Source organism: Tasmannia lanceolata, unplaced genomic scaffold (genome assembly GCF_043159265.1).
Source record: "Tasmannia lanceolata isolate RefF3 unplaced genomic scaffold, GAP_Taslan_0.1 ptg000023l, whole genome shotgun sequence".
Classification (NCBI taxonomy): domain Eukaryota; kingdom Viridiplantae; phylum Streptophyta; class Magnoliopsida; order Canellales; family Winteraceae; genus Tasmannia; species Tasmannia lanceolata.
Genome location: NW_027518700.1, coordinates 13,334,702 through 13,346,574, shown reverse-complemented (window position 1 = coordinate 13,346,574; position 11,873 = coordinate 13,334,702). Strand labels below are relative to the sequence as shown.

The following is an 11,873-nucleotide window of genomic DNA, read 5'->3' as shown; positions in this document are numbered from 1 at the left end:
CTTCTTCTGTACGGCCTCCGCGACGGCCGCTGCCTGCCTCTCCTTAGCTCTCTCCCTCTGGGCGTTGAGGGCCTCAGTTGCTTTTTGCTTCTGAAGGGCCAGCTCCTCCTTAAGCAGCTTTTTCTCCTCTTCCACTCGTCCAACTGTCGTTTGAAGCTCCTTCGCCTCTTGCGCCAGCTTCCCATTTTCTTCCTCTGACTTCGTTATGGCCTCAGAGAATTTCTTGCTTTTCTCCCGAAGATCGCCATAATACACTCCAATCTGCAGGCAAGCGAGTATTTAGTACAAGAAAACGAAGTAAAAGACAAAAGAACAAAAAACATGCGTACTCGTGTTCCCTACCTGGTAGAGTGAAGAGAATATGGCCTCGTCAGCCGTAGCTGGAGGTTCGCGGAGGACCTGCTGCTTGTCCTTCTTAAGAACGCATTTACTAAGGATCTTCGCGGCAACCCGGCTCTCTCCTAGGCCGGTATCATCCTTTTGAACGGCCGAATTTGGCCGAAAGACATTATCTACCGCCCTCGCTGGGGGAGGACGGACTCCAGCTCCCGTGGATGTGCTACCGGGCTTTGAAGATCCAGCTCCTTGGAAGGCACCGACTAACCTCACCAAAGTCTTGCCTCTGGGAGGTGGAGGCGCAGTGTCCTGGGTAGGAGCCGGACTAGCCATCTCGGCTGACTTTCTTTTGTGGCTCTGTTGGGCTGCTTATTGAGCCCCCTGCTGAGCCCTGGAAAGGCTCCTTGCCTTATTCTCTCGACTGTTGATTGCTGCTTCATTTCTGCAAGTAAATAAACGCCAACAGTCAGAAGCAAAAAGAAAACAAATATGGGGTTTGAGGCAGGTCTAGACACATACGTGCTGGGGTCGCAGTACTGAGACCAGCGCGACCAAAACCGATTCCCCTGAGACCCCTGAGAACTCTCCACAATGAATGAGGCCCCCTCGTTCTACGTCCTCACGCATCAGTGCGATCGTTCTCCTATCTTTGTCATCCAGAAGTGGCTTGCGACTTAGTGCCACTGTATCAGGAACCTCCCAGGACAGAGGGACTGGCCAGGGCTCGCTGGACTCCCTGTCCTCGACGTAGAAGAACCTATTCTTCCACAAATGTATGGAAGAGGGAATGCCAGTGATTATCTTCAACTCTGGGCGCTGGCTAATGTAGATCCAGCCCCCCTCCTTGTGCCTCTTCAAGTGGGCACAGGTGCGGAATAATGGCACAGACAAGTTCCTCTCTAGCCGGCCGTGGACAAGGTAGACAAAGCCCGTCAGCAACCTCCACGAGTTTGGGGCGACCTGGGCTGGTGCCAGTCCGTAATATCGCAGCACTGCAGTGAAGAACGGGTGCAAGGGGAATCTGAGTCCAGCCCTCAATGACTCATCATAGATACAGACATCGGAGATTTCATTGCAGTCTCTATCTCCTTCTGTCGCCACCCTGAGTCCAAACCGAGGGGGAACACAATATCTGTCTCTAATGTCCTTCATCATGGACTCATCGAGATAGTTCTCCTCGACCAGAGCCCGTATGTTGTATTTCGGATTGGCATCCATTCGGGCCCTGGCTAAGACCTCAACGGCCTGCCCAGGGAGAAACGTTGTGGACGCCTCCGCGGCGTCACTACCAACACTCCCTTCTGCTTGGAGATAACTATCCGTTGGGAGTGGAGTTGTGTTGAGATCAAGAATCACCTCCTCCTTATCCACCTCGCTATCTCTATCTACAACTTCTACTCTAACATTGGGATTTGCCACTACCGGACTAGACTCGGAGCTACTGAAAGATGACTCCAAGCTGGACTCAGAATTAGAACTACTAGACATAAAGGTAGAAAGATGAGGGGCACAAGAAGAATACCGGGCAGAATAGGGAGCTCCTAATCCGTGCACGCTTCCAACCACGCACTGCGCAAGCCGAACTCAAGCCGAACTTAGGCCGAACTGAGAAGGAGAAGGAGAAGTAAAAAGTAAAAAATGAAAGGTGAAATCCTCCTTTTATAAGTTTTGCCCAAGGCGGTGTGCATTTAATGAAGGACACACATTTCAATGACGTTTTATTGGTGCCACGTGTCTTTCATTTATGACGGACACACACATCAAGGCAAAGACATGGGTAAAGAGGCGTGGGTGAGAGACGTGTATCTCCAAAGGAATTAAGAGCGTCCGTTAAAGGCCCCGCGCATCAGTCCGGCTCAAGCCGAGCTCATAAATCTGTCCGGCCCCGCGCATCAGTCCGGCCCAAGCCGTACTCATAAATCTGTCCGGCCCCGCGCATCAGTCCGGCCCAAGCCGTACTCATAAATCTGTCCGGCCCCGCGCATCAGTCCAGCCCAAGCCGGACTGGATATGACGCGTCTCGCTAAACGACAAAAATCAGTCCGGCCCAAGCCGGACTGGATATGACGCGTCTCGCTAAACGACAAAAATCAGTCCGGCCCAAACCAGACTGGATATGACGCGTCTCGCTAAACGACAAAAATCAGCCCGACCCAAGCCGGACTGGATATGACGCGTCTCGCTAAACGACAAAAATCAGCCCGGCCCAAGCCGGACTGGATATGACGCGTCTCGCTAAATGACAAAAATCAGCCCAGCCCAAGCCGGACTGGATATGACTCGTCTCGCTAAACGACAAAAATCAGTCCGGCCCAAGCCGGACTGGATCTGATGGTTCGTTAAGCACCAGTCTGGCCCAGGCCGGACAGACGGATTTCCGGACTCATTTCCAGCCGGACTGACAGATTTCCGGACTCATTTCCGGACTCACTTCCAAGCCGGACTGACGGATTTCCGGACTCATCTCCGGACTCACTTCCAGGCCGGACAGACTCATTTCCGGACTCACTTCCGAACACATTTCCGGACTGAATTTCCGGACTCATTTCCAGCCGGACTGACGGATTTCCGGACTCACTTCCAAGCCGGACTGACGGATTTCCGGACTCATTTCCGGACTCACTTCCAAGCCGGACTGACGGATTTCCTGACTCATTTCCGGACTCACTTCCAAGCCGGACTGACGGATTTCCGGACTTGTCTCCGGACTCACTTCCAGGCCGGACTGACTCATCTCCGGACTCACTTCCAGGCCGGACTGACTCATCTCCGGACTCATTTCCAGGCCGGACTGACAGATTTCCGGACTCATTTCCTGAACAGATTCCGCCCATTCAGGAATGTAACTCACCACACTTCCCCAAGTCACCACAATGACTTGGAGAACTAGGGGGCAACTGATGGGGTGTAAAAACAGCAGCCTATCACAGGCCTCCACCTGTCCTGGAGTAGGTGAACTCCAGCCTCTCACAGGCCGCCACCTGTCTTGGACACCTGTCCTGGAATAGGTGAACTCCAGCCTCTCACAGGCCGCCACCTGTCCTGGAGTAGGTGAACTCCAGCCTCTCACAGGCCACCACCTGTCTTGGACACCTGTCCTGGCGTAGGTGAACTCCAGCCTGTAGCAGGCCGCCACCTGTCCTGGACACATCATCAAGTTTCCCTCTATAAAAGGGGGTTCAAAGCTCAAACCAATGGGTAATGAAAAACCTTCTCTCCACCCTAAACTCTTAAGACTAGCTCTGCAGTCCTGCTCATACTGACTTGAGTGTCGAAGGGCCTGTTCGGAGTAACACCCGGGTTGGTCTTCTGACCTCGTACTGACTTGAGTGTCGAAGAACACAGTTCCATCACTTCACTCTAGCCGAGCTCAGCTCCCTCACTCCGGTTCCTCAGGACTCAGTTCCTCTGGTCTTCCAGCTCAGCTCTTACGTCTCTGTCGTACCTGTTACCGATTTTCGGTCTAACAATAACAATGTTCGAAGTTCTCTAACACAAGCTTTGACACGTGGGCATAAGGCACTTGAGTTCTATGTAGATTTGTGCTCCTTGTTTTTGAAGGACAACAACAACAATTTAAGAAAAGCATTTTTGGCAACCATGTAAACAAAATTCCATGGAATCGCGCGACGTCCAAAAACATGGATTCCATGATTTTTTTTTATGGTTCCAAACATTCCTCTAGAACCCCCAGTTTATATTTGAGGGCAAACATAGGGGCCACATTTACATTTGAGGGCAATTTTGGATTGGTCATGGGCAAGCAAGGCAATTTACCTAATCAATTTTAATTGTTGCCATGATCGATCAAGGCAGTTGCCTTTCTTACAAACCAAGCCTTTATGGAAAAAATGAGTCTCTTTTTAACTTGTGATTAAAATGGGTGGCTTTTGGACGAGAGACCATAGTTGGTCTTTCTTCCCTCAATCGAAGATTGGATGTGAGACTAGTTTGGTTCTCTTTCAAGGTGTGATTTTCATCTTCTTTTGTATGTATCGTACCTCGGTATAGCAACCACCCTTTGTGTTTGTGTCCTCATCTACAACACCCCCTAAAGTTCCTTTGCATTGGATTTTAATCCAACACAAAGTCACTGTTACTATTTTTTCACCTCAACAGCCCTATGTAACTCTAAGTTTTCATTTCATTTCATCCACTTTGTTTCTCATCTCTCTACGCTTTAAGAGAATCTTCTTGTTAATGCTAAGACTTTGCTTCAAAAATATGTAAACTGTCTTGAAGATAACCGAATCCCTAGCAATTTGTTTAAGGGAAGCAACCTTAATTTAAATGTCTCCTTTGGACATAACGAAATGAATTGTAAAGGGTCACTCAAATTTCCACTAACAGTTGGTCATGGGATTAAGCTTTTCATGTATGGAACCCAAAGTGAATTAATTTCACTCCATAAGGCATTCGGCTTACCCTAGGCATGAATTGGACGATTCAGATCATCACATGAAGCCTTGTGGTTGTAACAGAACCAAAACTGGACATGATATGTCTCCAATTGAGCTATGGGTAGTGAAATGTCCAGGAAGTTCGTATTCTTCAAATCTGATCTTGGAGTTAATCTGTAGAGCTTATTAGTGGTTTCGGTGATTTTATTCAAACAATATCCAAGACCTAAATGATTTTTACCGGTTGATATCTTCTAGAATAAAATCCTTATTGAAAATTGATGCTGCATAGGGTGTTCGATAGACTTCCTCAAAGAAGCTTATCCTTCCCTAGACTTGTGTATTAACTGAGCTAGTGGTTGAAACCACATCTCGCAACTCAAGAGTGTGTGCTTTCACGCAATTACATCTGCATCAGTCTTGACCTTGCAAAGGAAGTTTAAGGAGATTGCACTTAAGTGGGTTGTCTATATTTTTTTAGTGGGGTGTCTTATTCCTCTATGAGAAGAAATTTCATTCATACGAGTACGAGGTCTCTAGAAGGAAGCCCCTCCCTCAAGTTTCATCAAGATGAAATTTGGCGGATCCAGTTTAGGAAACCTACGTCCAAAAATGAGTGGGTGGGGGGAGTCTCACTCTCAGGTCAGAAGGCCTCCTAAAAAAGCATACTTAGGTCTACTTCGTGTGACATGCTACAAATGCTAAGGTGCAGGTAGCTTTAACTGAAATTCACTCAGGGCCTGTTTGGATGCGGAGATTTTGATTTGGATTTCTCACATTTGCAGCCCTTTTTGCACTGTAATTTGGATCGGATCAAATTCTTGGATTTCTAATTTGGTAGCTGACACTGAAAAAAAATTAGATTTCTAATTTGCTGTGGAAATAAGAAATTGGAAATCCACAGATCTGGCAGTTTCCTTCACCCTCTTTGCTCCTCAACCTCTCCCCTCTACTAGGAAGTACCCCCTTCCCTCTCTGTCTCCCTCTACATGAGCTGCCGGATCTAGTCAATTTGCATTCAAAACTCAATTCCAAATCCAAATACAAAATGGGAGGTATCCAAACAGGCCCTTAATCGAAACCGGGAATTTAGACCAGCTTATTGTAGGAGATTATAGAAATGAAATTAGTTTGCTAAAGTTATAAATTCCCTTGGAGGTTAGCCTACGAATACCATTGAGGAGATTCTAAAACAGATAAGAGGACCAAGTAAGGTGTTGAACCATTAAAAAAAAAACTAAGGTTTTGACATGTTTAGGGATCCGCTAACATAGAGGCAGACAAATTGGCCCACCCAGGAGTGATCAAGCTCAGACTCTGCCTTAATTTTTTTTGTTTTCTTTTATTTGACTTGTAGTTGACCACCTCCGATAAGGCAAGTAGTCTCCTAGTAGTTTGGATCAAAACATGCAACAAAACACCCTCCACTAGTATATTTATATAATAGGGGCACTCCAAAACCAACCAAAATGCCTAGCAAACCCATATATTGTGCAACTAGACAGACCCTATAAGTTTGCTACACAGTCATAACAAATGATCGACATGAATCAAATAACAGATACATGTCCTAAATGAAAAATTATTGCCCAAATGAGGCACAAGATTTCTTCCTGACAAGATTTTCCCATTGTCAAGCTTAAAAAATGATACAAATACCGCCTTGGAGGTTGACTCTGTATCTTGATATGTGCTGTCGTGACTCTGATTCACATGTTTTCACTTAAAAGAAATGTCCACTGCTTGAAAAATTAAGAACAAAATGAAGCATTTGATTCAATTTGTTTTCGATTGTCTCTCATTTGATTCAATTTGTTACAAGAGCAATGTGAGCCCTAATCATCTATTTATGAAAGAACACAGGCAATAATGAGAATTTACCAGTGATTCCCATTTCTCAAGTTGGATGTACCTATCTGGAGAAATAAATTTAGATATTTTATCACATATGGAAATAAACATGCATTCATACAGTAAAAGACCAAGTCCATTTTGTTGAGCATATGAGATGGTAGTTTGAGAATTTTTCAGAATGCACAGCTTCATCTGTACAACTCCCATCTGCTTCGTTCCCAACCTTAGACTCTTCTAGACCCCCACGCTTCCCCACCCCCGCCCCCACCCCCGCTTTGTGCTTCTAAGGTTATGACAGTCTGAAGTCCAGCCAAGTTGTTTCTCCTTCGTCCCAACTGGAATAGGTTCTGCGGAATTCTCCAGCTCCCTTTTAAAAGTTTTTCCTTGAGAGTTAGGGCGTGTTCGACAACTATTCATTTCCGGGATTTCCCCCTTTTTTAGGGGTGTAAATGAGGAAAGCCAAAAAAATTTCTAAAAATCTTGTTCGGCTGCGTGACCCTGTTTAGGTCTATTTCTAAAATTTCGCCTACTTTTCAACTAAAAATAGGATTCTACGAAGTGATAAATAGCCGTTTCTAAAGTTTCCCATCACTCCGTTTCTCGCCCGTTTAATTGGGCGAGAATGAGAAGCCTTGCCGAACGTGCCCTTAATCTTTCGAGCTTTGAGTTTTGATCCAAAGGGCCCATGCCAGAGGCCCTAGGTTTAAAAGATTCCAAAATTTTCCTAGCTTTTGAAATTTTACCGACTGAGATCCTTTGTTTGGGGGGAGATCCACCAGACCAGGATTTCGTTTAGGGGCAGAAAGGTCATTCCTCTTAACACCAGACCCAGTAGGTAACGAGCGAATTTGACCAAAATTCTTGATTACAGATCCCAAAGTGCAGCCAGCTGGCACTCGAGAAAGCGAGAGCAGAGAAGTCTTAGAGAGTGCACCCTGCACATAGTCGCCTTTTGATTTTGATTGATAGAGCTCAAAATTAAAATTTGAATTCAGGATAGTGGGTCCCAAGGGGTCACCAGAAACCCGGCCCCGAAGCTCCGAAGAAGACGGGAGGCACTCAACAGGTGTCACCGGCAAACTTCCCGAAACCTGGGGGTCCGGATTAGCCTCGATCGCTGAAGGCACCATCCCCCTCGAATTTAATATAGGGGAGGGCTCATAATTAGGTAAATCAGAACAATCAGGACAAGCCCCGGCTATCTCTTGAATTTCAATTCCAATCGTATAGTAATGGTCTAAGATCCGGATTTTAACAAAGGAACCAGATAGCTTCCATCGGGGAGCTAGGATTTTGGTTGATACAAAACCCATACATTGTTGGTGACTTCCTTCCATCTTCACCTCCAGGATCTTACCAAAAAGGCTCCCTAAAGCAGTAAAGCTTTCTTCACCTCCAGGATTTTGGTTGATACATAACTCATACATTGTTGGTGACATAGAGAATCCAGCTCACACTAATTGAATACCTCACAAATTCGATTTTTGGCTCTATAACTGAATCATTTCCTTGTATATGAGAAGAACATCAAGCTTTCTTTGAAATGTTTAGTATGTTGCAATATTTTCATTTGGTTTGCATTCAATCATGATCCTTGTGGGATGTGGGCCATGTGGCTGACATTTGCTCTAACTGGAAAAGCTTCACCATTTGGGCGCTGCCTTTAGATCTATTGAAAGTAAAACATGTGAAGTAGCCCAATTTCAATAGGAAATCATTGGTCAAATTGTTTAGGATTATTTGATTTTTATTAAACTCAGAGTTCGATCAGATGTCGTGCTTCAACTTGAAGTCTCGCTACGAATTGGGAAAGAGGGTCATTAGAATGACCGAAATTGTTGTAAACCTCAAAGGCAGAGGTGATTTCGATGAGCTTGCTGTGTGCTCTTCACTCCCAAGGGTGTTGGAGATGCCCACTACATCAACACATGGTCAGGAGTCATATGAAGAAACCTTATGGCGTTGCTTACATGATGATAACTACGCAATGGTTTGTGTGCATGGCATGGGGGGAGTTGGGAAAACAACTCTCATGAAAACCATCAACAATCGGCTCGTTGGAACCCAAGACTTTGATGTGGTGATTTGGATGACTGTGTCCAAGGATCTGAATATAGAAAGGACCCAAACACAGGACTCTTCAACTTGTTTTTCTGTTGGAAACAAAAAGGAAAAAGGGAAATGTTATCAGCACTACTGTATTTTGATGATCGCCCTCCTCAAGTTATTAAAAGTATGGTATGGCCCGCACCCATGGTTTTAAATTTTGGATTTCGGTGGGGACCGAAACAGAATTTGCTGTAATGCCGAAATTTTGGAATTTCAATAATTTCGGTCTAAAATTACTAGAAAATGTCAATTTTTTTTTAAAAAAAAAATGTCACAAAATTTCGGAATTTCGATAATTTCGGTCTGAAATTTGGAGAAAATGTCAATTTTTTTTACAAAAAAAAATGTTACAAAATTTCGGTCCAAAATTTCGGAATTTCGGTCCCGACATTTTGAGAAGAAATACCGAATTTCGGATTTCGGTGGGGTCCGAAATAGGTACCGAAACCGAAATTTAAAACCTTGCCCTCACCATAGGATGATCCAAACCGTCCATTAGATGGGCCACAACCTAAATAGGTGTGCCCTAAAAATCATTTCCATAGGTTGAACCTAATCCTCCGATCTGAATGTTAGTAGCTGGTACTAACCCTCTATAGATCGGAGGGTTAGTATCAACCTATGGGAATGATTTTTGGGGCACAACCTATTTAGGATGTGGCTCATCTAATGGACGGTTTGGATCATCCTATGGTGCTGGCCATACCGTACTTTTAATAAAGGGAGGAGTGCGATCATCAAAATACAGTAGTGATGATAACATTTCCCAAATAATGCTGATGATTTCCATAAAATGGAGGAGAGATCTCAACTCAACTCAACTCAACTCAGCAAAGCTTTCCATAGGATAGTGGAGAAATAATGGAAGAGAGAGAGTGGAGAAATAATGTTTGTGACTTCGTGAGATGTCACTTTCTGGATTTGCTTTTGTAACCTATAGTGTATGTTCCCAGTTATGGTGAGAGTAAAATCACAGCCTGGGATTCCTTTTTTGGGCCCTACCACTACATGTGAAGTGCTGCACCAAAAATGAGAGATGTGGACCAAAACTCCCCACATTCTTAGTGGGCAGATGCTTTTCTTTTCCACACTTGTTTTTTGTTTTGTTATATTTGTCGAACTACCAATTACTTCACAAGCTTTAGCTGTTAGAATTTGTGTTATTTGATCATTTATAATTCAACACGTGCTGTGAGGCAATTGCTCTGATGCCATATCAAACTACCAAATACTCCAAAAGCTTAAGTCGAAAAAAGGTATGGAGCCTAAAGTATTTCGATCTTTGAAACTCAGTTATGACTCCTTAGAGGAAGATAACATAAAACTCTGCTTCTTGTATTGTGCACTATTTCCAGAGGATTATCCCATAGATGTAGATGGGCTGGTACCATATTGGACAATGGAAGGATTTGCTAATAATGTTGATAATTTGGAGGATGCATCAAATAAAGGGCACCACATCATTAAAAGATTAAAGGACGCTTGTCTGTTGGAGGAGTTGAATACGAATTCTGTCAAAATGCATTACTTGATCCGTGACTTGGCAATATGGATCACATCATCGTTGATGAAAGAAGGCCAAAAGTTCCTGGCAAAAGCTGGGATGGGACTAAAGGAGGGACCCAAGGAAAATATGTGGGAAGGGGTTGAGAGGGTTTCATTGATGAGAAACCAAATAGAAAGGCTTCCAACTAGGCCAAATTGCCCCACTTTGGTGTCCTTATTCCTCCAACGAAACTATGACTTAAGGACCATCCCAAGTAGCTTCTTTGAACTTATGCCACAGCTTAGGGTTCTTGATCTTAGTCACACCAATATTCAATCGCTTCCAATGTCCTTATCTTCATTAGTGAATCTACGTGCACTCATTTTAATATCTTGTTGCTGTTTGATAGAGGTACCACCATTGGGACATCTAAAACAACTACAATTTCTAAATCTCAGAGGGTCTAATGGCATTCAAGAACTACCTCAAGGCATTGGAGAATTGGTTAATCTTGAGAGTTTGGATTTATCACATTTGTCTCGTGTGACAACAATTCCATACACAACGATATGTAGTTTATCCAGTCTAGAGGAGCTAAGCATGATCGGGACACCTATAAAATGGGCAAAGGAAGGAGGCTAGATGATGTGAACGAAGGCACTTGTTATAGCTTAGCAGAGCTAGCAACGTTAACACACCTGTACTCACTTGATATCACAGTAACGGATATTGATTGTCTTTCTCAAGATTCTTTCCATCGGCGACAACTTTCAAGTCTGAGGAAATTCAATTTTCAATTTGGCAAAAGAAATACACCTATGATTCTCCTATGTCGCTGCGATAAAAATTGGGCGTCTATGAATGTGAGTATTTACCTCCTTGCTGTAAGATAATACTAGAGTACGCAGAAGGCACAGCTATTTATGCATGCAACGGTCTAAAACGAGGAATTTCTGAAATAGCAGGCCATTCTCTGACCTTAAGAAACCTTGTGATTGCCAATTGTTCTCAAGTGGATTGTATTATAGACAACGGAGACGTAGGACACAATATTGAGTGGATGACACTCTCTGGGTTATCAAATCTGAAGAAGCTAATCATGGGACATGGAAGCCTAAGTCTCCGACAATTGAAAACCTTGAGTATTGATTCCTGTGAACAGTTGAGTGGTACTCTTTTCTCCTCTAACTGTCACGCCCCGAACCCAAAATCCGGGGTCCGGCGCACGTGACAGCCACCGCACACCGGTAGGGTCGCCCCCACAAGCATGCAAGGCTTCCTCACAACCAACTATTCTCAATATTCAGATCGATTAATAAATGCGGAAATTTTAGTCTCAATTAAAGCTCCAATGAAATATATCTATAGCTCCATAATTATAAATCCAACAATAATTATTCCAAGACAATCACCTTAATAAAATAACAAAAGTTTCTAAATTGGAATAATGAAATAAAGAAGGAAATCTCCTAGGCTCCAATCCAAGTGTCTGATCTCAGCAAGTCTACTGTCGCTCCTCTGTATCTGAAAATTGTTAAACCACATAATGAGCTAACAGCCCAGCCGGTTTTCCAAATCCAGGCCAGCTAATAGGAAAACGAAAACAATACTGGTGCGGAAAAGAAGTAACATGCCATAAAATTTAGCCAATGCAGAAATTGATAAGAATCAAGAAAATCATTTCTACA

The 11,873-nt window shown here is 44.0% G+C and overlaps 1 pseudogene; it reads left to right on the top strand.

Moving 5' to 3' along the window:
- Positions 1-9,957: 9,957 nt before the first annotated feature.
- On the top strand, positions 9,958-10,827 carry LOC143855809 (disease resistance protein At4g27190 pseudogene; annotated as a pseudogene).
- Positions 10,828-11,873: the final 1,046 nt, after the last annotated feature.